At 39.5% G+C, this 24,594-nt stretch overlaps 1 long non-coding RNA gene across 2 annotated transcripts; it reads right to left on the reverse strand.

Moving 5' to 3' along the window:
- Positions 1–1,638: 1,638 nt before the first annotated feature.
- LOC107528208 (uncharacterized) lies at positions 1,639–22,046 on the reverse strand. 2 transcript variants are annotated; one of them, XR_015714002.1, is made up of 5 exons: positions 21,826–22,046; positions 14,448–14,516; positions 5,487–5,667; positions 3,435–3,584; positions 1,639–1,766 (listed from the first exon to the last, which is right to left on the reverse strand). It is a non-coding gene; the product is annotated as an uncharacterized LOC107528208 (long non-coding RNA). The 2 variants fall into 2 exon arrangements; XR_001602339.2 differs by having other exon boundaries at positions 5,487–5,670.
- Between the last annotated feature and the right edge of the window lie 2,548 nt (positions 22,047–24,594).

A 24,594-nucleotide genomic window follows, 5' to 3' on the forward strand; every position in this document is an offset into this window, starting at 1 on the left:
TTCACCCAACAAATACACACTGAGCCTGGCCTTGTTATATGCATGAGAGATACAGCAGTGAAGGCAGCAAATATCCTTGCCCTTATCACACTTGGAGTTACTTTTCATTATTTGTGGGTTCTGTTAGATGCAGCCCCCTGAGGGCAGAGAACACTTCTCTCTTGTTTACTATTTATATTCCAACGCACGGGACAGAGCCTGGAACACTGCGGCTGAGCACATCTGTAACCTGAAGGTCTTCAAATACCTTGGCCGATAGTTTTCACATAGTCAGTGGCATAAAGTGATTTGTCAGACTTGGAAAGCTACAAAACTTGCTAGGAATTATGATTGATATAAAAAAATAGCTTGACCTATTAGGCAGACACATTTCAGGCTTTCAGAGCCAAATATTGATTTTAAATGTTTTAAGAGGATTTGATGTTGACGGACGTAGGATGGGATCGGGAGCAAAAGCACCTTGGCCCCAGTGGCTTGTCAGAAGCCTTGGCTGGCCTCCATAAATCCACTGCAGGAAGTGTTTTAAAAACAATCTTATGTTTGTTTGGGGGCAAGCTACAGTTGTAGAATGTTTAGAATTTTTATTTCTTTTACCTCTGTTATCTGTTGGCATGAGAGAACTAAAGTGGGAAAACTCATTTCCCCCTCCAAAACTGTATTCGTTCACAAAATAGTTTTTAACTACAAATAAATACTGGTTCTGAATGGGAAGTTTGAGAAAATAACATTAAATCTAGACAGTAAATTCCTTGAGGACAGTCTGTACCACATTCATCTCCCAGTCCTGAGCACAGATCCTGGCAATAAACAATTACCCAGAAGTACTGTTTTTCTTTTTGTAAATGAAGAAGCCCAGTCTCTTGAGTGGGAAAGAAAAACCAGTCAAATTGATTATTTTGGTTAGCATAGAAACCAAAAATTTTGCTAAAGTTTTCATAATTTATAGATTATTTTGATGTAGACATAGGAAAACTAGTCAACCCAAACCAAAATATCTTAACTGAATTGCATTGTTGTATTTATTTAGTCTACCTACTTCTATAAGAAAGTCATACATACAATAAAATAAAACATATATATCAAAGACATAGAAGAGAAACTAGACAAGAAAAAAATTACATTAAGAAAGCATTTTTGAGAAAAGTCACAGCAATTTAGCACGACGCTTAGCTTGGAGTTTCCTGTTCGCCAACGCCAAGAGGCAAACGGCGGGATACACACTTCGCATTGTCCATTAGAAGGAACATCTAAGTCCATCAGGACAGAGAAACATTTTCTTGGTCTTGGGATCTGAGATAATGTATCACATGGGCCTTTGTAAAGGAGACATTGAGGAAAAATGGGGACAAGATCCTTAATGTCAATTTTACAAATAAAGATGAAAAGACAAACGCGTGTGAGGCCCCTTCTATTTTCTGAGCAGTGGGTGAGAGACGAACACACGGCATTCAGTCACGGCGCTTAGATGCTGTTCCTGAGGGTGCGATGAGTAGTTTCCTGTTTCTCTGGAATGATGTGGCATAAGACTGGGAGGGTTAAGGGCTGACTATTTTGCATCAGCCGAGGTTCTGCGTACCTCAGAGCCCCAGGGCAGGAAAGGTGCTCAGAAGCAACGGGGGTGGCGGCCGGCTCTGCCTTGAGGCCTCAGCCAAGGGGTGAGGGAGGCCTCTGAGCCTTCCCCTCGGCTCCTGCCTCTGCTGCAACCAGCGATGCTCCTTGAGTCCAGGTTTCACATTTTGGGGTTCCTGGCTGACTTTTCCTTTCCTCTGAAAGCAAAACGCTGCTGTGAGATATGCAAATCTGCATTATGATATACTTTGACTGCTGCAGCCTTCTCTGACCGCTGTTTAAAATCACCCACCCGTCCTGACCCAGCACGCTCTACCCTCTTTCCGTTTTTTCTCCGCAGCACTGACAAAACATCTAAGTTACTATATAATTTATCTTGTGTATTGGTCAGGGTTTTAACAGGAAAGAGTATCCTCGAACTGGGTGATCTTAGGATAACGCACTCAGAGAATGGTTACCAAAGGCGCGGGCAAGTTTTAGGGAAACGGGAAGGGCTCACGTCGTGACCTGGAACAGCAACAGCGGTGGCGTGGAGGTGGCGGGGAGCCCGTAGGAAAAGGTGAGAGCGGTTACGGGGATCAGGAGAGGAACCTGGAGAGCACAGCAGCACGGGGAGGGCTGCCTCTGGGGACGATGTACCATCCCATGAGGAATAAACGCCACGCGCGACCTCATGCTCCTCTGGGCCTCGAGTGCCTCGCATGGGCCAAATCCCACTGCAATTCGCAGCCCACGGGGCCTGCGGCGGGTCTGCAGAGATGCGCGGATCAGGGCGGAGAGGGCTGAGCGCGGGTCAGGAGCACACAGGAGATCGCCACAGGAGGATATTTCTCTTCCAACTAGAAACATCCACGAAAGGGCATTTCTCCTTCAACTGGGAACATCCACAGAGGATATTTCTTCTCCAACTGGGCACACCCTCAGAAGGCCATTTCACCTCCAACTAGAAACATCCACAGAAAGACATTTCTCCTCCAGCTAGAACCTAAGTTCCATGGAGACCGGGATTTTTACCTGTTTCATTCTCTTCTGTATCCCCTGTGCCTGGCTCATGACTGGTGCTCAATAAATATTTTTTGAGTGAAGAAATAGCAGTTGTTTTAATGTGAGTTTAAAAACTCAACAATGGTATAGCCGTTGTAGGCTATTTATAATATATCATTATGGGAGATACTTTTTAAGATGGTTCCCTTTGTCTTCCTGACTTATATGAGTAATAAGTGCTTGATACTTAATTCATTTTATATATATAAATATTTGTATGTGTGTATGTATGTAGCCCCCAAATGATATATTTAAAATTGTTACGTTATTAACACTTTTGAAATTTTTTTAAATTAGATTTTGAGTAATTGCATTTAGAAGAACTTCTTGCAAGGCATTTTCTGCATATTAATAGAATTCAAATCATTAAGTCATCTTTATTTCATATGTGTCTCACGATGCTGAGGACAGCATTATCTCCTTAAGTCCTATACATTTCAACACAGCAATAATCATAGCATAGAACATCAAGCACAACAACATTTATACTACTAAACTGGTAAAGATTTATCACAGAGACAGCTGTTTTGAACACCCTACTGCTAGGGGGAAAAAAAAATAGGAAGGTCAGTGATTTATTTGAATGGACAGATGGGTCATAATGTATTCCTTCAAAGTGATCTAATTTGGTCTCTGACAGGCTGCAGAAATACGTGACTCAGAGTGGCATGTCCTTCACTGACACAAATGTGGGCTCCTATGGAGGGGTTTCTGTCCCTCCCCTGCCCCAGGGGCTGCACAAGGGTTGAGGTCTGCTTCTTCAGGCATTGAGATCACACAGCCTAGGAATTACAAAGACCAGGAGCAATGCCTTGACTCACCTCAGGGAGTCTCCAGGACACCAGCACCATCTGTCAGTGTCAGAGGAGCTCAACTCAACGTGGCAGGTAGGGCCGAGAAAAGGAGCAGGCCTCCCCTGCCCTGGAGGAATCTTATGAAGTCTTGAGACTTGGGGTCCACAGATGGTGCTCCTTTTAAGGCAATTTGGTGACGTCATGATAGATCTCCATCAAAGTGAGAGTGGTAGATTGTATTGATGCTCAAAATGTTTGCTGCCCCTCCCTGGGGTACTGCTCCCTGAAGGAGGATTTTGCATCCCCTCTCTGTTGATACTGGGAATGGCCACATGACTTGCTTTGTTGACGAAGCAGGACAGGAGCTTTAAGAAGGAGCTTGTGTTTTGTCATGCTTTTTTTGTCTCTGCTACAGACTTAATGTTCCTAAGAGAAGTTGCTCCATAAGCCTGGGTCCTGGGCAACGTAGTGTGGAGCTGAGGCTAACCCACAGCGGATATAAATATAAATGCAAAATAGAGCTATTTATTATTACTGTAAGCCACTGAATCTGGGGATCATTTCTTACCTCAGCATAACTGAGTGTACCTGACTGATACAGGGAAATCACATCTCTCACTGTCACTATTCACCCGCCCTGCAATGGGAAACAGCTGTTACTGTGGGCAAAGAGCTGGCTTGTAGGGCTCATTGGCCACTAGGGTTATAAACACAATGAAGGCTCAGGAAGGTAAAGCAGGGACTGTCAGGTTAATGGGGAGTTAGCAAAATGCAATGCTTTGCTTACTGAGAAACTATTTGAACTTGAAAGTGGCCTGAGCAAGGATATGCTGGTTGTTTCAGGAACTCATACTGGTCATTCTGTGCTTCCTGGATAATGCATTGAAAGGGGGCCAACCAGGGAACTGTTACAGCAGGACTATGCCCAAGACTCAGAAGCCACTGGCATTTTTGGGCTATAAGTGCTGCCACAGTGTAACAACAGCATCTGGAACTGGCACTCCAGAAGAAAAAGCATTGGAAGCGGTAGGAAGTGGAAGCATTAATAACTGTCAAGAGCAGGGCAGACAGGCTAACTTAATGGGTGAGCTCAGTCCACTCGGGGCCTGATAAGTCCTATCACTCTCCCTGTCTGCAGTCACTGCTCCTAGGAGACATATAAATCATAGCGAATGACCTAATAAAATAATAAGGTTTGTCTGAGTTTTGACAACAGAAAATAATAGAGGACCTCAAATTCAAAGGGAGAGAAATAGAAGGCATTTTAAAATTGCTTTCTCACTGGAATAGAGGAAGTCAACAGATGAACAAAAGTTACGCTCCATCTACACGTTGTCAGTTTCCTGAAAATACCCACAAATCTATGACACTTTATAGAGCTACAGGAAAGAGTTGCGTTAAGTGGGAATGTTTTTCGGCTGGACATTTTCTCTGTTAGGTACTTGAATGGTTTCTTTCTGGCATGCAATGAATTTACTGGAGATTAAACTTTCTTTCTTGTACTTTTTATTTTTTACTTTTGCATTGTTGAATGTGCAAAGAGTGGGCTTTTAAATGAGGCAGATCTGAATCTGAGTCCCACCTCTGCTTTTGAGATCCATGACTTGGCAAAGTACTTAATTTCTCTGAGTCATTTTCTTCAATAGTGTTTTGTTGTGAGGAATTAAATGAAACTGTGTGTTCGGGTATTTGGCATAGAGCCTGACACTTAAGGGCTCAATCCTCATTACTTTCTTTAATCTTTTGGAAATGTTTAAATGTGGGAGAGGATTCATGCTGCTGGTACAGGTCAGTCCTGGTATGTTGACAAACAATGCACATTTGGAAATCACTATAATTAAAAGAATAGGTGACTACTAAGTATATCATTTGCTCTGTTAGGTCAACTACACGGCCCACCCAGCACAGTGTTCTCTAAATGTCTGTATTAAATTTCCATGTGGCTGACTGCTGAATATAATGTTTCGGTGGCAGCTTTCCTTATTCCCAGGAGCTGGTAGTTTGTATCACTCGTTAACACCGACTGAATGTAGTAAGTACTTGAGTCCCTATTATGTACAAGGCAGTTTGATAATTTACCTATGGCTGTCTTTGCTCCTTGCTTTCCCATCTTCTCTCCATTTAGCAGAAGGAAAGTGTTCCGATTTCTGTTCTACCTTTGTTTTCAATTCTATCTTTTCCAGACCCTCAGGGAACTTGTTTGGTCAATTATTTCTTCCCTTCTTTACTGTCAATCTCTTTTCTGCTGGCTCTTTCTCCTCTGCTGGGGCAAAAAGGAGACAAATAAACAAAACTCAAAATACTCACAGGAGCACCCTCATGCAAGTCAGGCTCCTTCCGCAGGAAGCCTCAGCTATATTCCAGCTCAGGGCCCACCAACACAAAGAGCGTGAAGGGGCAGGGGGTTGGGGCAATGATCAGGATAGTTAATCCTATCCGATGGAGCTGGACTCCTTTTCTCTCCCCATACTGAGCAGCCAGTAGCAAGCAAGGTAGTTGCCTCTAGACAAGGAGTTTTCAACCAGTGTGCCATAAAAAATTTTTAAATATGCAATACCTTACTATTTAGTCAGGGGCCCTGACCTCTTTTCCCTTAGACTGTCAAATGAAAAATGACAACAGCCAACACAAAAATAGCTGTCTGGTGTGAATGAATCAAAATTATGCCTATTTTTTGTGTGAGATAGGCAAAAAATATATTTTTGGTGTGCCGCAGAATTTTAGTAATCAGATTGTGCGTGTCATGAGATGAAAAAGGTTGAAAATCGCGTCTCTAGATTAAAGTGGTAATAACTTCTGCTTAAAGTGAATGAAATTCTTGGTGCTGGTCTAGCATGAGCTGTGGAGTTGTCTGGAACTCTACAATTAGGGGGAGGAAGAGGAGAGGGAACGAGAGCCTTCAGTATGTTCCCCTGGCATAAGCTCTACAGAGCTGAACAGGCATTCTGACACGGGAGGCACACGCCGACGCGAGGGCCAAAGAAGCGCAGAGAAGTCCTGCTTCCAGTGGACGAGCCACCACATACTCTGCCCTTTGAAAGTTAGACTCCTCTTCCAGTCAGAGGCAGCGGGGAGTTGCAGCATTTAGATGTGATTTTAAACAGACCCAGTACTGTCAATCTCTTTTTGTACAAGTGCAGAAAATGATCCAGTAATGGGAAAGAGTCCAATGCTCTCCCACTGTGCCATTTGCTTTGTCTTATTAAAATTTCTGATATCTTATTTCCTATAAACAATTGACCCTTGACCAATGCAAGGGGTTAGGGATGCTGACTCTTTGTACAGTTGAAAATATGTATACAGCTTTTGACAATCTCAAAACTTACCTACTAATAGCCTACCATTGACTGGAAACCTTACTGATAACATAAACAATCGATTAATACATATTTTGTATGTTATATGTATTCTATACTACATTCTTACAATTAAGTAATAGAGAAAAGAAAATGTTATTTAAAAATCATAAGAGAAAATACATTTACAATACTGTATGTATTTATTGGAAAACATCCTCATGTAAGTGGCCCATGCAGTTCAAATCTATGTTGTTCAAGGGTCAAAGGTATGTCGGTCCTATAGTGACAGGTTCAACTTATTCAAGATAATACATATATCACACAAGTCATTCAAAATCATAAAATGTTTTAAAAATTCATAAAATAAATCCTGTCCTTAATTAAGATAGTTGTGAATCTTCTATTTCCTTTGTATTTCCACATACATCTCAGGATCAGCTTGTCAGTTACTACTCTTTTTAATATCACACTCTTGACCCACCGATCCACTCTGTTGAACTTGAGCTATAACACAAAAAGCAAATGCAAATATAGCAAATGCAAGCAACATGCAAATAATGCAAATATGTGAATACTATGCAAATAATGGGGAAAAAGCTAATTTCTACAAATGGAACATACAGGTAGAAGTTGTCACAACTTTAATCTGGAGGTAAATGACCTTGCTACCAGCTACTCAGTTGTGGGGAGAGAAAAGAGGTCTAACTTGTCCAGCCCCTTTGAATAAGGTCCTATTAAAAATAGTAATGTGCAATAATGCAAATAATGTGAAAATACATGGACTGAGAAGAACTTCATGCTATTGATTTCATGTTAGCTGAGATGAACTGACCTATGTCCTTCCAGGACTTGCACAACTTTTAAAAACATAATGGTTATTAGAGGGTGATGAGATTTCTGTGAAAATCATTATTAATCTAATATTTCAAACTGGGGAAATGTATGTGAACAAAATGGTTTCATTACTTTTCCCTCTAAAATTGTGAAACTACCAGCAGACCATTTGATAGACCTCTGGAGACAACCAGTTATCGATAAAGCACAGGATAAAGTCAAGGTGTCAGTGTTAGTTTCAGACAAGGTGGAATTTAAGGTTGAGAATAAAGATGTATGATTTTCTACACACTAAAAAGAACAAAACAGAGTAAGGAAAACGTTATTTCATAAGCATTTTCTCATGTCATAAAAATGTCTTCAGAACTTCCCATTAATTGGGTAGTTAATATTCTGTTGAGCGGTTGGACTGGCAAACTGAATTCCACAGCATAGTACAAGATTTCTCCACCACAACAATGCAACAGTAATTTATTATCGGGACTTTCGTTACTACTATATATCAAATTAATAGGCTCAGGAGAAAAATAACATCAATGGGTAGTGAAATGGCACTTGGTAAAATTCAACACCAAATTTCATATATTATTGGGAACTTGCGCCAGGCTCATTGTGTGTAAAAGGAAATGGGGACTATGGTAGATCCCCGAGACTATAAAGGTAAGCTTGCAAAGAACCATGACACCAGCCAGAGCTTTATCATTTACATAAAGTGGTCTACACGGGGTGGTAAGGGAAGGTAAAACATTTCAGCAGTTAGCATGTGCACTAAACTGCTCATGTGGAGACAACCTGTGATGTCCCTCCAATCATGTCATCACAGAAGCAGAGTTGCGTAGGGGACACCGTGATGTGTTGCCTAGGTTCCCCTTTGGCGAAGGACTGGTTTGTTCCAATTCCTTGGAGTTTTGGTGGAAAACAAAATATAATTTTATGCTCATCTAAACTATGCCCAGCTAAACTATTGTTCAAGATTTAATTTAAAATGTAGATATTATTCAGATCCACAAAAATAGGTTTCTGTCCATAGGCCCTCAATTAAAGAGCATTTTACAAAGATCAACAACACAATAATCTGTAGGGAAAAAGTATGATGACTAATTAATAAACACATTTATAAATTAATTAATGCCTGTAAATGAGAAAGGGAAGGGAGCTCAGTATATAGTGAAAAAGTTATAATTTTATTATGAGAAAAGAGATACTGAAACCTTTAAATTTTTAATAACTTTATCAAATCAGCTAAAGAAAAGAAACAGCAGAAAAGAAGGAAAGTAGAGCCTGGTAAATATAGAAAACACACAATATGACATAAGTAATTCTCAATGTTTCAATAATTAAAATAAGTATCAATGGATTAAACTCAGCTATTAAAATACCAATAAAGGGTTTCATAAAATCAAGCTACCTATTCATAAATATAGACATATCCATAAAATAGAACCACAAGGTAAAGTACACTAAGATCATAATCAGAACAGAACCTATTATGGCAAGGTTAAAGTCACACGAAAAAGGACCCATTAATAGGACTGAAGTGGACTTACATATAATAAAAGAACAACCCACAAAGAACGTAAAAATCATGAGCAAGGACAGACTTGACAACATAGCCTCAAACTATAAAAAGCAAACAAATGACAAAGAGAAGCATAAAAATCCACAATAATAGCTGAATAATTTTTAAAAACCTTGATCAAAAAAGGATAAATAAAATAGACAAAAATAAAAATTTGTAAGAATAATATTTTGTTTACTAAATTAAGAGTTTGTCATATACACAAAACCTTTTGCCCAATATATGAAAAGGAGACATTCTTTTCAAGCATAGATAAAACTTTTATAAAAATTAAATATGTATTAGGTTATAGAATGTTTCAACAAATTTCAAAGTATTATCACATAGACCATGTTTTTAAAACTATAATATAGTTAAATTAGAAAGTAATAAGAAAATAATAGTTTAAAAAACCACCAACACTCCTAGATAATCCATGGTTAAAGAGGAAACCACAAAGAAAATGATAAAATATTTAAGACTGAACAAAAAATCACTGCATTTCAAAATTTGTATTATGAAGCTACAATATTTAGGAGGAAATTTATACCTTAATGTATTTACTTATAAACAACAGATATTATTTTCAAGAAATGATTTCATGATTTAATTCAAGAAGCTGTAAATATGAAACTGTAAACATATGGAAAAAATATAAGAAGTTGATAAGAGCAAAAATGAACAGAGAAAACAAGCTAAGAAAAATCACCACTAGTAATAATTAACACTCAAAACCTATTTTTTGAAAAGATAAATAAAAATATATATCCTTAATAAAACTGATCAAATTCAGATACAGAAACCAATATCTGGGTACAGACTAACCAACTTTTTTGTCAATAAATTTAAAAACAAATAAAATGGACATGTTCCAGAAAAAAAAGTAAATATTAAAACAAACTCAGAAGACATAGAAAACCCAAATAAATAAATGATCACTAAATAAATGGTATCAGTTTTAATAGCTCTACTTTTAAAAACTAGTATCTTTTAGGGAACAAAAGATGAGCTGCATGGAAGTTTCAAGAAACAGGTAGATAAACTTTTTCAGACAAGCGGAAAATAAGGGAAAAAATATTCAACTTATTGTATAAGACCAGCATAGCCTATACACTAAAACTAAGTAATCAACTTATTGACAGATCTCATTTATGAATACAAATGTGAAATTAAGAAATAAATTATTAGTAAACTAAATCTAGGTAGCAGTATTTGAAAATAGTAATCATGACCAATGTTGAGTTTATCCCACAAATCAAGGGTAGTTTGATATTGGAAAAACCTATCCAAGTAAATTTAATGCACTGACTTATCAAAAAAATAAAAATACACAAACATCTTAGTAATCACAATTAAAATATTTGATAAAATTTAAGATTTAGTTATTATAAAAATGTCCTGTCAGATGATAAGTATAAAGAATCTTCTTAAATTCAATAAAGGGTACTTACTAAAAGTCTACTAGTAACAGCGAGACATTGCAAACAATTTAAATGTTCATCAGTTGGGGAATGCATAAACAAATGGGGTTTATTCATACAACGGGACACTGTGAAGCAATTAAATTGAATTATCCATAAAGGCAGCTCTTGAAAACATGAGTGAAAAGGAGCAGTATGTTGTTTGTGTATATGTTGTTGAGGGAGAGAGGAAGTTAAATTGAATAGGAGAGGGGAGCATCAGGCGTCACATTTATCTGTCAAAGCAGGTAGACGAGCAGTGAAAAAGTTTTCATTTTTTAGAAGCTGTCACTGGGCCACAATGGTTGGAGTGCTGTGAGTGAGGGTAAGTGTACACTAGAGGAGACAGCAGAAGAACAGAGGCAGATCCTATAGGAGACCATAGAAAAAAGGTTGAATTTTATTCTGGGTGAAGTAGAAAGCCTTGGAGGTTTTAAGCAGGGGAGTGATAATTGATTGTTTTTAAAAGATCATCTGTTTTAGTCAGTTCAGGTTGCTATAACCAAGTACCAAAGATTGGATGGCGTAAACAACAGAAATTTATTTCTCACAGTTTTGGAGGCTGGAAAACCTAAGGTCGAAGCCCCAGCAGACTTGGTCTGGTGAGTGTCCACCACCTGGTTTGCAGATGGCCATTCCGTCACTGTGTCTTCACGGGGCAGAGAGCAGCGTAAGGAGCTCTCTGGGGTCACTTTTATAAGGGCACTAACTGCATTTATGAGAGCTCCACCCTCATGACCTAATGACCTCCCAGAGACCCTCTCTCCAGAAACCATCACTTTGGGGGTTAGGATTTCAACATATGAATTTGGGGGGAAGCACAAACATTCAGTACATAACACCATCTCTCTCCTCTATATCTCATCGACTATTGGTCAATAATATCATTATTTTTCACCATCCAGATTTATAGCACCTACAGTCTATTCTATAACTAGATATATCACTTATGCCTTAAGCTATAGGTTGATTTGAAAATTGCTATCGACCAACACCATTTATAATATTACATTTATAATATTTCATGGCAGATTGGGTAGGCCATCTGCTAAATTCAGCTGTAAATGGAGATTGGCCCTCTGTGGAGCAGGCCTACGGTTTTCTAGCATCAGTGGAATATGTGGGTACTTCTGTCTAACACTGAATTTCAGTATCGGAAAGCCCGTTTTTGCCATGTGTCCATGCTATAGCCACAGCGGTGCTATCGGTGATGAAGCAGACCAGAATCCATGCTCTTGGCAGGCGGGCAGGCGCCACGAGAGGAAGGAAGGGGAAAGGGCTAGCTTATGTTTGTTCTGTGTCTTATTCCACACGCACCGATCAGATGCACTCAGAGGACACAGAGACTGGCAGTGCTCCTTCAGAAAAACGTCCTCAGCAGGGAAGGGGAAGGGAGCACGGGGAGCGAGAAGTGCTTTTCCTGCATCATTCCCCTTCTTAAGCGGTAAGTGTTCCCCCACTCTCCCTGTCTCTCCAGCCTCTGGCTTGCTCCTCTACCTTGTGTCCCACCTGGGGGACCAGCCAGGCTCTCCTGCTCTTCCTGTCATTCCCAAATCGCTTCATCTCATACCTGGCTGGGTCTCCACTGAACCTGTAATTTGTGATCTTGGTATTTACCCTCCTCTGCCGTGGACTTGAGGACCTGTGCGGTGCACACAAGGGAGGCCGGAGGTCAGGGCCTGCGCCGCGCACATTGTGGCCACAATAAACTCTTCTAAACACTTCATTACACTGTCTGTTCCTCACAGCAGGCTGGCAAGTTACTAGCACCCCTACTTCACAGCGGCATAAACGGAATTTTAGAAAAGTCAGATAAATTGCCCTCAATCCCACAACTCAGAGTGGAAGAGCCAGAATCCCACGCTAAGTTTTCTTACTCTGGGCCCTGTGTTCTGCCCGGAACGGGTCATTTGCAAAATAGGTTTCTCTCTTTTTCTTTTTCAATGTTTCTTGGTTTGCCAGCCTTTCTCCCTGGCCTGCAGATTAGAGAGGAGACTGCTGGAGTAATTCTAGAGCACAGACATAGCGGAGGTGGCGTTTCTTCCTTGTTTGAGAGAATCTGCATGAAAAGACTTTAGCAACGAAGGGTGTACACGATCCTCCTTCAGCAAGTGCTCCATTTCCCCCACACACAGACCCTGGCGATCTGCATCTGGCCCATCATCTCCTGAACTCTTACTTGTCACATTATGTCCATGATGCTTTGGGAAGAATAAATGGATAAATGGGGTTCTCCCAGCTGAAGGGTCTTAGCACTGACTTCTGTTTCATTTCATCACCCTCACCCTTATCTGGACCCATCTCCCTTCACTTCAGGCTCAGTCTTGCCCATTCCCAGAATTATCTTTTCAAACTATCAACTAGTTTGTAAAAAGAAGGAATTATAAAATATTTCAAACATACAAAAAAATAGAGTAGTACAATAAATTCCTATATACCCATCAGCCAGAATCAATAATTAGAAGAATTATACAACACTACCATATGTATTTTTTTCTCTGCTGAAATATTTTAAAGTATACCCCAGGCTTCATATCATTTCACCCCATCTACTTCAGTATGGATTGAGATAAAGATGTTTAATGTTATCAATACTCTTCTAAGAAGTATGGACTTTATTCTCTAGGTTCCCTACTTACCAAATTATTTCACAGAAACCTCACACATTTGATACTCAAATTTCTAATTCAACTATATAGATATAAATTAAATGAATCAATAGTTTGCATTCACCCCAATATCTGGAAGAAATAAGTATATATAATTTAAAAGATGGATCAGTGAGTCCACAGATCCACTGAGTAGGGGAGCAGCTGGGTGGAGAGGCAAGGAAACCCAGCTGGGCTGGCTGCTTCTCCAGCGGACTGCTGCAGAGCAGGAGGCTCCGACCTCCCCCTTCCCCAGCCAGGCCACCAGAACAACTGCAAAGTCCTGCTCCCTGCTGGCCTATTTTCACTCAGCTGTGCAGTGACAGGCTGCCTGCCACAATGAAGCCATTCTCTATGACCAGCTACAGTCCCACCTGCTCAGTGGAGGTTTTCATAACCAAGGCCTCTACGTGGCTCTCTCTCTAGCACACAATTCAGCACTTACTGTTTCACACAAGGATCTTGTCTTCTCAGGTAGACTGCAAGGACACTGAGGGCAAGAGCTGTGCTTAGCCTCTACTATGTAACTTATGGTGCCCAATAATGATGGCTCAGCTGGTTCAAAACACTTATTATGGAGCAAATGAAGCTCAACTTGAGTTTTCATTTGGGCTGAAGTTAGTGTCAATTTTTCTGCTCAAAATAAAGTCATAAAGAGAGAGAAGTAAAAAAAGCCTGTTGAGGCATTTCTGTTTAAGAATATAGATAAAAGACAGGTTAGGTAGATTTCTGTTCATCCACTTGTTCAACCTGGCCTATGAGTCCTCTTAAATCCTGCCCTGTCCTTACTTGACCAACCTACCAACGCTTTTTTCTATTTTTCTTCCCTTGGACAAATGACTAGGGCAACTGTCAGCTGCTGGCACGTTTTGTGGTATGGCCACATGTTTGAGAATCACAAAACCCTCCAAAAGAAATCAGCCCCTAACTGAACCTTTACCCAAATCAACAGGCTGTTTCCTGAAGCAGCACCACGGTGCCACCAAGTGGACAGTTTTTGAAAAAATTCAACTCACCATGAATTGGCAAATCATTGTGGAACTGGAGCATTTGTGGCCAGCTCATTTGCAGAACTACAGATTTGATTCTCTGCGTCCGTGTACCTTGGATGCTTGATAAATTCTAGTAAGTGTTTCACTTATGCTTCTGAACTTCAATTCTCTTTAACTTCTACTTGCGATTTTTCTTTAAGAAAATTCCCAATGAAAGCATTTATGACATACGATAATACGGGAACTTACCTTTTACTTTTCTGTATTTTGAAAGGAAGCAAGTTCCATATTTTCTCGGCTGAACTTTTTAAAAAAAACCTTTATTGATTTCAGCAGGAGAAGCGAAAGGAAGAGAGAGAGAGAAACATCAGTGATGAGAGAGCATTGACTGGCTGCCTCCTGCACGCCCCCTGCTGGGGATCGAGTCCACAACCCAGGCATGTGCCCCGATAGGGAATCAAACCGTGATCTTCTGGATCATCGGTAGGTGCTCAACTGCTGAGCCATGCAGGCTGGGCTCTGGCTGCACTTTTAAAAAGATTAATTCTATTTCCTAGAGGGGTCTGTTTGGGGGGGGGGGAGGAAGCTTGCTTATGCAATATATATGTTGCCTATGTGTAGTTTTGATGTTCGAGATTTTCTGGAGTTAATTTTATATCTTATTATTCAGAACATCAAACAAATGATGCTGGAGCAATTGCACATCCATATACAAAAAAAATGAACCTCAACTCTTATCTTGCAGCAAACATAAAAATTAACTTAAAATGAATGTGATTATCACAAATACCTCAAACCTCAGCTGACTGCCCCATTTGAGAAAATCCTTGAAGAGATAAGATAACTAGTACACCTTACTCTCTCCTACTTACCTGAAGCTAAAGGTATCTCACCTGTGTTTTCCTCAGGAGAGGTCCCATATTATGATATTCTTTCTTTTAAAATAGTATTTGCTCAATTTAATATTTAATTTTTCTAAAAGTCTATCCTGGCTCTGTATAGTTTAGGTCACTGCATATTTTTGTTCTATATGAGAAGACTGGAACATTTTCAAATTTATATATCATAAATAACTCATAAAGTGTAGGCAAGAGCTCTGGACTAACAGTAGGAGATCGAAGATCTAAGCCCAGGACTGTAACACACAGTGTGGCCACATACAAGACACTTAAGACTTTCTTAGCTTCCATGTTTGTAAAATGAGGAAGTTAATAAACCCTCTTTAAAAATTTTGTGTATTGCTAAATTTTCTTTAAAGAGCATGTGTCATGCTGTTTGTAAGAAATTTGGGCAGGATAGCTTAGATTTCTTCCTTGTGTCTTGTCTGATGTTTTCATGATTGTGTGTATTTGCAAGTTAGCATCCTTGAAATATGAATTCCTCATTTAAAAGCTATTATTCTTGAGATCTCACATTAATTTTGATGAATACCTATGGAAAATATCTGTGCTGTATCTTTCAAATTTGCTAAGTGCATTTTACAACATATATATTTCTACATTTTTGCCAAATTTCAAGTTTGATTAAATAAGAGTTTAAGTGCCGTATGTCCTAAATGTGCCAGCTGTAACTACCTCTACCATTTCCACAAAAGAAAAGGAAGATTAACCTCAGTGTCCTGCACCTTTGGCCACCATCGCACGGGATCACACAGATCGGTAGGTATAAAGTTACTGTAAGGGGGTATCACAATGTAGTGGGGAAGCGCTGGACCACAACCCAAACCCTTGAAATGTAGCCCAAACTTATCATCCTCCAAGCAGCTGATGGCGAGGGAAAATGCTAAATGGGTGTGAGCCTCTGTTTCATTATCTGCAAAATGGTGATAATAAATCCTGCCAAACACATCTGGCTGTTCGAAGGCTCAAGTGAACTAAGGTTCAAGGCAGCATGCTGGAAACTTGGGAAGGCAATGTGATGGGAGTCTGTCCTTCAGCAGGACGGAACCAAGGAGGCTGGGAGGGTGCGGGATACCATGGAAGAATCGAGGATGATTTAGAACCAGAAGCAAGACTGATGGTGCCCTCCTGTGCAGCTGTCAGAGCCATCGGCTGTCTGGTCCCTCTGTCCCCCTTGTGGGAGTGATGTGAACAGACATGACACTCTGTCCATGATCCATTTGGTGCAGATCAGAGGAAAGAAGAGGAAGCTGGATGTCACGGTCTACGGACCCACAGACAAACAGGAGACTGGAGGGAAGCAATAGGGCAGGAAAGGAGGGATGAAAGGAACACTGCGTTACCGCTGTGGCCAGCCGGACACCTTGCGCATGCTGTGGCTTACATGCAGGGGTGGCTTCTGGGTTCCCAGGGGGAGGAACAGAACCTTCAGCTGATGAACAGAAATGAATCATTAAAAAGGCAAACAACTAAAGGATGAGAAATCTTATTAAAGAACACACAGAAGGGCTGTATTCTTAAAAACTGACCACATCATACTAGACAAAGAAAGGGTGTGAAACGTTCCAGATTAAAGGAGGCTGAAGGGACATGGCAACTAAATGCAATGCCTGCCCTGAGCTGACACCTGGGCTAGAGACAGAGAGCATCTACCTGGGTCAACTGACACAGCGGGCCGCGGACGGCAGATGGGAGGAAAGTACTCCATCAGTGCTGAATTTACAAAAGCTGAAAACTGTAGTGTGGTTACGCTAGCAAATACCCATATTCTTAGGAAACACTGGAATATTTACAAGTGATGGGCCATGATGCACATAGCTTATGTCTAAATTGTTCAAGAAAGGAAGACGGTGAGGGAAGAGAGAGTGAGCGAATGGGGTAAAACGTTACAAACAAGCGGCCGTGATTAAGGGCATCTGGATATTCTTCATGCTACTCTTATTTGTGCAACTTTCTGCAAGTTTGACTTTATTTCCACATAACAAAATTGTTAAAAAGGTGAAGCAAATATTTTAATGGGGTCCTCTATTCATTAAACATTCCCATTATTATTTTAGTTATAATAATATTTAATATCTGCATGACTCCTGACCACTTAAAAAGCACTTTAACGTTTTATTTAATTATCATCATGAAAGCCCCATTTTACAGATAAGGAAAATGAGAACCAGAGACTTCTTCTGAGACCCTGGCTAAATCATCTTTGTATTTTCACTGGCTAGCCCAGGGAACAAATGAAGGCAGGCAGGAAAAAGATTTGACCTGCCTCAAATCACAGACCTAGAGTTGCACAGGTAGGACTGAGGCTCCGAGCTCAGTACCTTTTTACTTTTTTGCAGCTATCAGATACTATAAAACACACTTAAATCGTAGGCCAGGATTAACCATTATTTAATTACTCTTTGATGATTCTCAAGTCACATAATCTTACGGTGCCTTAGGCTAACATTTATGTATGCCGTTTATCAACCTGTAGCTAAGAGAAATAACAGTTGAAAAAATGTTAATCAAATCCTACAAGAGTGAGACTACCCTTGGAGTAACCTCAATATATTGCTTTTTACCAGTGATACTATTTAATCTAATATGAAAAATTAGTTTATATAGATATTTTGCTTATACACAAAAATGAAGATGTTATCAAGATATCTATACTGCTTAATTTTGGTGGCAAATCTTATCTCTCCATGATATAAAACTTTGTTATTCTGAGAACTTCAAATTTTTCTATTTTTTATTTTCAGATTTTTTTTCCAGCTTTATTTTCAGCATTTAAAGTGAAAATTCTAGATAGCATTACCAACAGCAGAAATGGTTTTTTGGAGCTGGTTATCAATCCTCTTTGTTTTAATTGAGGTCAAGCATTCTTTGACATTTGCTGAACCTGGTTTCTTTATAAAGTGCAGTAAGTTACACTAAACAAAAGCAACAGCAGCACTTTGGAGAACAGAAGTGTAAAGAAGGAGAATGGAATTCTAGACTGCTGGTGCCCGGAACAATGACCTGCTCAGAGTACACCTCTCTGGGTGGTGAAGGGACAGCCAGAATGGCAGCACCTTATGACTAGGCCCACTTTCAGGGCTCGGTCTTTAGTCAGCTTGTATTGACCTATCTTTTATTATGTGAGTAATGAAGCTAATTCTTGATACTCAAGTGTAGAGAGAGGTGCTACAGTTGGGAGATGACAAAGATGTCATCTGGGGAGGACAGCTGGCCATTTGACAAAGCCTGAGAGGTGATTAGACAAGTGATTGTTGCTTGTTAATGGGCTCCACGAGCAGTCCTTTGGGACAAAGAGACATGACTTATGACTCCTCAATCTGCATTCAGCTCTCCATTCCTTCTCTGATTTGTATCGCCCTGCTCGTCAGTACATTCAAAACCAGATGAAGTTGATTCTTAATGCTTAGATAAAAGAAAATGTTTTAAGCAATTATCCTCATATAGATTCCTATTTGCATAATTTATAGCAAGAGAATCTTCTCCTGTGAGTTATCTTCTCCCTGAGTGCTCAGTTTGGTGGATTAGAACCTCCTGCTAATGTGAGCAGACAAGCCTATAGGCTTCATTTTAGGGAGAGCAAATGTACTTAATTCTTCAGCATTTTTACTGAGCACCTACTGTGTGTCATGGATTTAAGATTCAAAAATGAATAAGGCTGACACCCTGTTTTTATAATTGGAGAAATGGATAATTAAACAGATGATTTCAAAAAAATATATGCGCAAAGACAGAATGGGGTGAGCACACGGGGTTCTATGGACCATTTTTATGATAGGCTCCTAACCTACTCTAGGATAGTCCCTTGACCCCTGTGCCAATCATGGAAGGTTCTGGGGAGTAAGATAGTTGCACAGAGCACTGAAGGATACAAAGTTTATCCAGAACAAGGGAATAGAAGGAAAGAAGGGAATTCCAGGCAGACGGACTAAAATGTACAAATGTCAGGACACAAGAGAGAATGGAATAAATTTCTGAGACTGCAAGAAGTTGGTATAGCTGGAGTTCAGGAGGAAGAGCCAGGTCATAAAGGTCCTCAAATGCCATCCCAAGAAGTTTGGATTTTAAAGAGATGGTTATAAAACAACACTGAAGGGTTTTCAAAAGACATAAAATGATTGAGTGTATAGAGAATGGATTGGCATGTGGGAGGCATGGATTCTAGCTGAGAGACTATTGAAAAAATGCAAGTGGAGAAAGCAGGATGGGCTCAACAGCCAAATCAAATCAGCAACATGGTGCACCTTCTCACAGTTGTGTTCTGTGGATCAAAGCTTTCTGAAAAAGAAGAGATAGGGTGGAGAAATTTTGAGCTGATCTGGGCCCTCTGTCCTTTTAGGAATTGTTAAATCATGCCATCTTCATTTTAAAGGAATCGTACACTCAGAATGGTGTGGTCTACATAATGTAATCTGATAGAAGCAAATTGTCACATTACTCGACACCAAGCCACTCAGTACTGACATCTGAGTATGTAAAAGGCGGATGAAACAAGGTACAGAGGTTATCAGAGTTGGCAACTTTCCCCAGTAATTGGTATTATAACCTTCATGGTCATCTTGTGAATTCTACATGGACTATCTACAAATAAATATATCCACAGGTTAGAGCTAAAAAAATTTGTCCCTTTATTAATTCTTAGTTTTAGAATCAATAAGACTGTATCCTGGTTCATTTTGAAACACCCAGTACCTCAGACAGGGATAGTGCTTAATAGGTATTTGAAAGTCAAGAATTAAAAACGCACTGACTAGCCTGCATTCCCACCAACAGTGCACTAGGGTTCCCTTTTCCCCACATCCTCACCAACACTTGTGACTTATTGAAGGCAGCCATTCTGATGGGTGTGAGGTGATATCTCACTCTGGTTTTAATTTGCATCTCTCTGATGATTAGTGATGTTGAGCATCTTTTCACATGTCTATTGGTCATCTGAATGTCCTCTGTGGAGAAGCGTCTATTCAGGTCCTTTGCCCATTTTTAAGTTGGACTGTTTTTTTGGTGTTGAGTTGTGCAGCTACTATGAAAATAGTATGGGAGTTTCTCAAAAAATTAAAAATGGAACTGCCTTATGACCCAGCCATTCCATTTCTGGGAATATATCCAAAGGATCACAAAACACTAATTCGAAAGAATGTATGCACCCCTAGGTTCATTATGTGGTTATTTACAATAGCCAAGCGATAGAAGCAACCCAAGTGCCCATCAATAGACAGGTGGATGGAAAAGTGTTTGTACATATAAACAATGGAATATTACTTGACCATAAAAACAAATGAAATCTTATCATTTGTGACAGCATGGATAGACCTAGAGGGTATTATGTTAAGTGAAAAGTCAGTCAGAGAAAGACAAATATCATGTGATTTCACTTATATGTGGAATCTAAAAAACAATATAAACGGATAAACAAAACAGAAACAGACTCATAGATACAGAGAACAGACCAATGGTTTTCAGAGGGGAGGGGTGTTAGGGGCTGAGTGAAAAGGTGAAGGGATTAAGAAGTACAAATTGGTAGTTACAAAACAGGCATGGGGATGTAAAGTACAGCATAGGAAACATAGTCAATAATATCGTAATAACTGTGTATGGTGCCATTTTGGAAGTATCAGGGGGACACTTTGTAAAGTATATGATTGCCTAACCACTATGCTCTGCACCTGAAGCTAATACAAAATAATATTGAAGATAAACTGTAATTGAAAAATAAAATAAAATAAACTACACTGACCAAAATTGATTTTCTAGGACCCTTGATAATTTTCATAAAAATTCTAAGAAATTTCTTTAACATCAGAGAAATATTAATTAGAAGTAAAATAAGTACCAATATTCATTTGGGATGAATGTAGCTGCAGATATGTTTATATAATTTACCAAAAAAAACCCCCAAACACACCAAAACTCCACTGGGAATTGCGTGGGTGAAACTGAGTGAGGAATTTGGTTTTTTGTAATTGTGAGCTATTTGAAATGAGAAGGGTTGAGTAGTTAAATGGATGGGAGGAGCTGGGGGGCTTAATGGCACCCCACAATTTTCTTCTCATGGCTGTGACTACAGAAAGAACATTTCCTAATTTCTTCTAATGATCACAAAGATGATTCTAGACCAAGGACTGTGAGAGACTTTGAATGTAAGAGCTGGAAAAATCTTATATGGATATATACATCTACCCCTCAATTGTGTCCGAACTTTAAAACACCAATTATTATATATATGTATATAATTCTAATTTATAATTACATGAACCTTTTAGTTTTAAGAAAAATAGTATTATATACTTTTTAAATGTTAGTATTCCATTTTTTTCCTGGTCGTTTTGAGTGATGCTTTTGTAACATGAAGCTTTTATTTTTGCAATAAAATTCTGCAACAAGAGGAGTGCAAATTATACATCTGCACTCTTATATAACAGTACAGTAATGAAATTATATGATGCCAACCAAATTCTCTCCTAATGCATGTTAGCATTTTCTTTGACTTTAAAAAAATTGTATCTTAGTCATGTAGACACGGAAGAATATTTTCATGGAGAGCCCTCAGTAAATATTTAATAGAAATCAATCACTACCGTGCTGCGCTTTACACCCAGAACACTTGCCGTTCAGTCCATGATTCCAGAATACCTTTTTCTTGTTATTTTTGGATGTAATTTTCTTTAGTTTTAAATTTGTTTCACTCATTTCAAGAGCTCTTTCCCATTTTTCTGTTGTCCATACTATACCTTTGCTTGTTTGTTTGCCTTAATTTATTTAACAAGAGTTCTAAGTCGAGAACATGGAGAACTGGGGTTTCAGTGGAGTTCCTGGGACTTCCCTTCTCCTGTTGGTGGCAGCACCGCCTTTGCTTTCTGTGTCCTGTGTCGGAGGGCTTGCGCTGAGTGATCACTACAAGCAGCATTTGGGAGCCCTCTGAGTACGGAATGCTCTGCATCGATTAGACGAACAGAAAGGAAACTATCCTGTGTAGATACAATAAAGCAACCTCATTTTAAGAAAACCAAATAAATTCACAGAAACAACTTGATTTAGGATGCTATATTTGCATTAAAAAAACCCTGCAAAATCCTTCCAATAGTGAAGGCTTTTCTATTGAATTTAAATATTGAATCTAAATATTCTATTGAATTTTTATACTGGCAGTTAGAGATTTTACTTAGGCACACCACGGCAAAGGACACCAATTTTTGTATGATAACAGAATGTTTTGCATTTGATAGGTTTTTGCAGTTCTCAGGGCCTATTGCTGTGCCTCATATCATTTGCATCTTCTACCAACTATGTGTAACATCCCAGGTAGAGGGAACATGACCTGGTATAGAACCTGTGACTTCTCAGCCATCACCACTTTCACATAACTCCATTCCTATAAGGGTGTTCTTTGATTTGTTGTGTGTTTTTTTTTTAGTGGAGGCATGTATCTACTGCAAATAACACATAATAGTTTTGGACACCTGCCTGTATTAAAATATTATTGCATTTAGTTCAGAATATTGAGACAGATCTTTTAAACTCTTAATGGACATTCTATAACACATTTTAAAATGACCTCCCTTTTATTTGAAAATGTTTTAAACTGATCTATTATACCCACATATGGTAAATTTAGAACAGATGCCAATCTTCTGAATAAGTTAATGAATATTTGACTGATATTTCATCCTACAACACGGAGTACTAATTTGACATTACTTCTCTCTATAATGAAAACTATTAGCTCATCAGTTTATGCCACGGTCATTGATTTATTTTGAGGAAATATTATAAGAAGGACTTTGATCCAATAGTTTAAAGAAATATGCATAATACCCAAACAAACAAGGAGAAAAATTCATGGTCAACATCATCACTTTGATTTAATAAGAGGAGAATATAATTTTATTCTGCCAAGAGCAAACAGGAGGTAGAGAAATGCAGAAGCATTGGGAGTTCAGGTGATGGGTCTCCAATATCAATCTATTAAATTGAGAAAAAAAATTAAAAACTCAAGTTAACCAGCACTTTGCACACAGCTGGTGGTCAATAGTACTTACTGGCCAGCCAGCTGACTTTGATAAGGTATTGATTTGGCTGGTTCATTCCTTATCTGTTTTCCTGTTTACAGCTGGGTGGGTCCATCTCTTAACATCTAGCTTCCCCCTTCAGGCTGGGCTTTTCACTTGAAAATAAACTTCTAGCTGTTCTTTTGTTTCGTTTTTTGAAATGTTCTTAAAATGGCTTTATTTTTTATTAATTATTTTTTACACAAATTATCATTTTAATTACAGATCTAGAGCAGCAGACATGGCAAGTTGTGACCAGATTTCCTGTTAAGAAAGTGGTGGCTGCTCGGGGAGTGAGAGGAGTATCGGCCGCAGCCACAGAGCAGAGCAAGGCCGGCCAGCCACCTCCCTCCCTCCCTCCCTCCCTCCCCCTTTCCCCCTTCCCCCCTCCCCCCTCCCGCCCCCGCCTCCCTCCCTCCCCCCTCCCCTCCCCTCCCCCAGCTGATTTCACAGGGGGGGATTCCCTTCATTTGTCACCTGCAGGCTGGGCGGAACTTACTAGCCCAAAGGAAAGTGTGAAGTAACTGGTGTGGCCCTGTGCCTCTTCCACTGCCCTGCCTCCCAGATCTCAGGTCCTTTCCAGCTACCTGTTTGTCAATCTGTCCATCTTTCCAGGCTCCTGGCCACCAACATCCTATTTAGCCTCCACTATCCTGAGGGGCTGTCCCATTTTCCACATCCATTTCCATCTCCAAGCCCCACCACCCAAGACCAACATTTTATTTCAATAGGGAGTTTGCCAGGTAGTTGTTAAGAGTAGCAATTAAACCAATTCACACCAATATGTGCAGTGATCATCTAAGAATATTTGCATTTTAGGTATGTTTTTAAGCCAAAAAAAAAAAAAATTAAAAAATGAAGTTACAATGAGAATTTCAGATCAGTAAAGCTGTGTTTCAACCAGGAATCTCCCAGGTACTTACTCAGTGGGCGTTTATTCTCATACTTATTCTACCTAGGCCCTGTGAAGGAAGAGAAACAGTTTATTGGGATGAAAGCTAACGATTTGCTCATAAACAGGTGCCATGCTCCACCAAGTTCTGGCTGCATCTGACAGCCTTGTAAACGGCTAAGCTGTCATATGGTTTAGTCAGGACAATCTGAGTAATTTAAGTTATCACCTTCCATCCCTGATATGAAGAGAGAAGGTAATCAGTGTTGTGGACTTTGGATCAGGGAGATATTAAAGGCAGCCTCTGCCTTTTGCCAGCTGCGTGGTTTTGGACAGGCCACAGAACCTTTCTAAGCTGCAGCTTTCCTATTAAACTCATGTGGTACATGTGATTCCTGAATAGGGAAAATTGTTAATAGTCCCAAATATGTATACAGATTTAAAGTAATTTGGATCAGAGGCCCATTGTTGTTATTTTAACTGGTCAAGATGATGCTAAAATTAATATAGAAGAAAAAGTATAAAATATTGTCAAGAAAATTATGAAAGAAAACAAATAG

Source organism: Miniopterus natalensis, chromosome 2, assembly GCF_054644295.1.
Source record: "Miniopterus natalensis isolate mMinNat1 chromosome 2, mMinNat1.hap1, whole genome shotgun sequence".
In the NCBI taxonomy this organism is placed as follows: Eukaryota; Metazoa; Chordata; class Mammalia; order Chiroptera; family Miniopteridae; genus Miniopterus; species Miniopterus natalensis.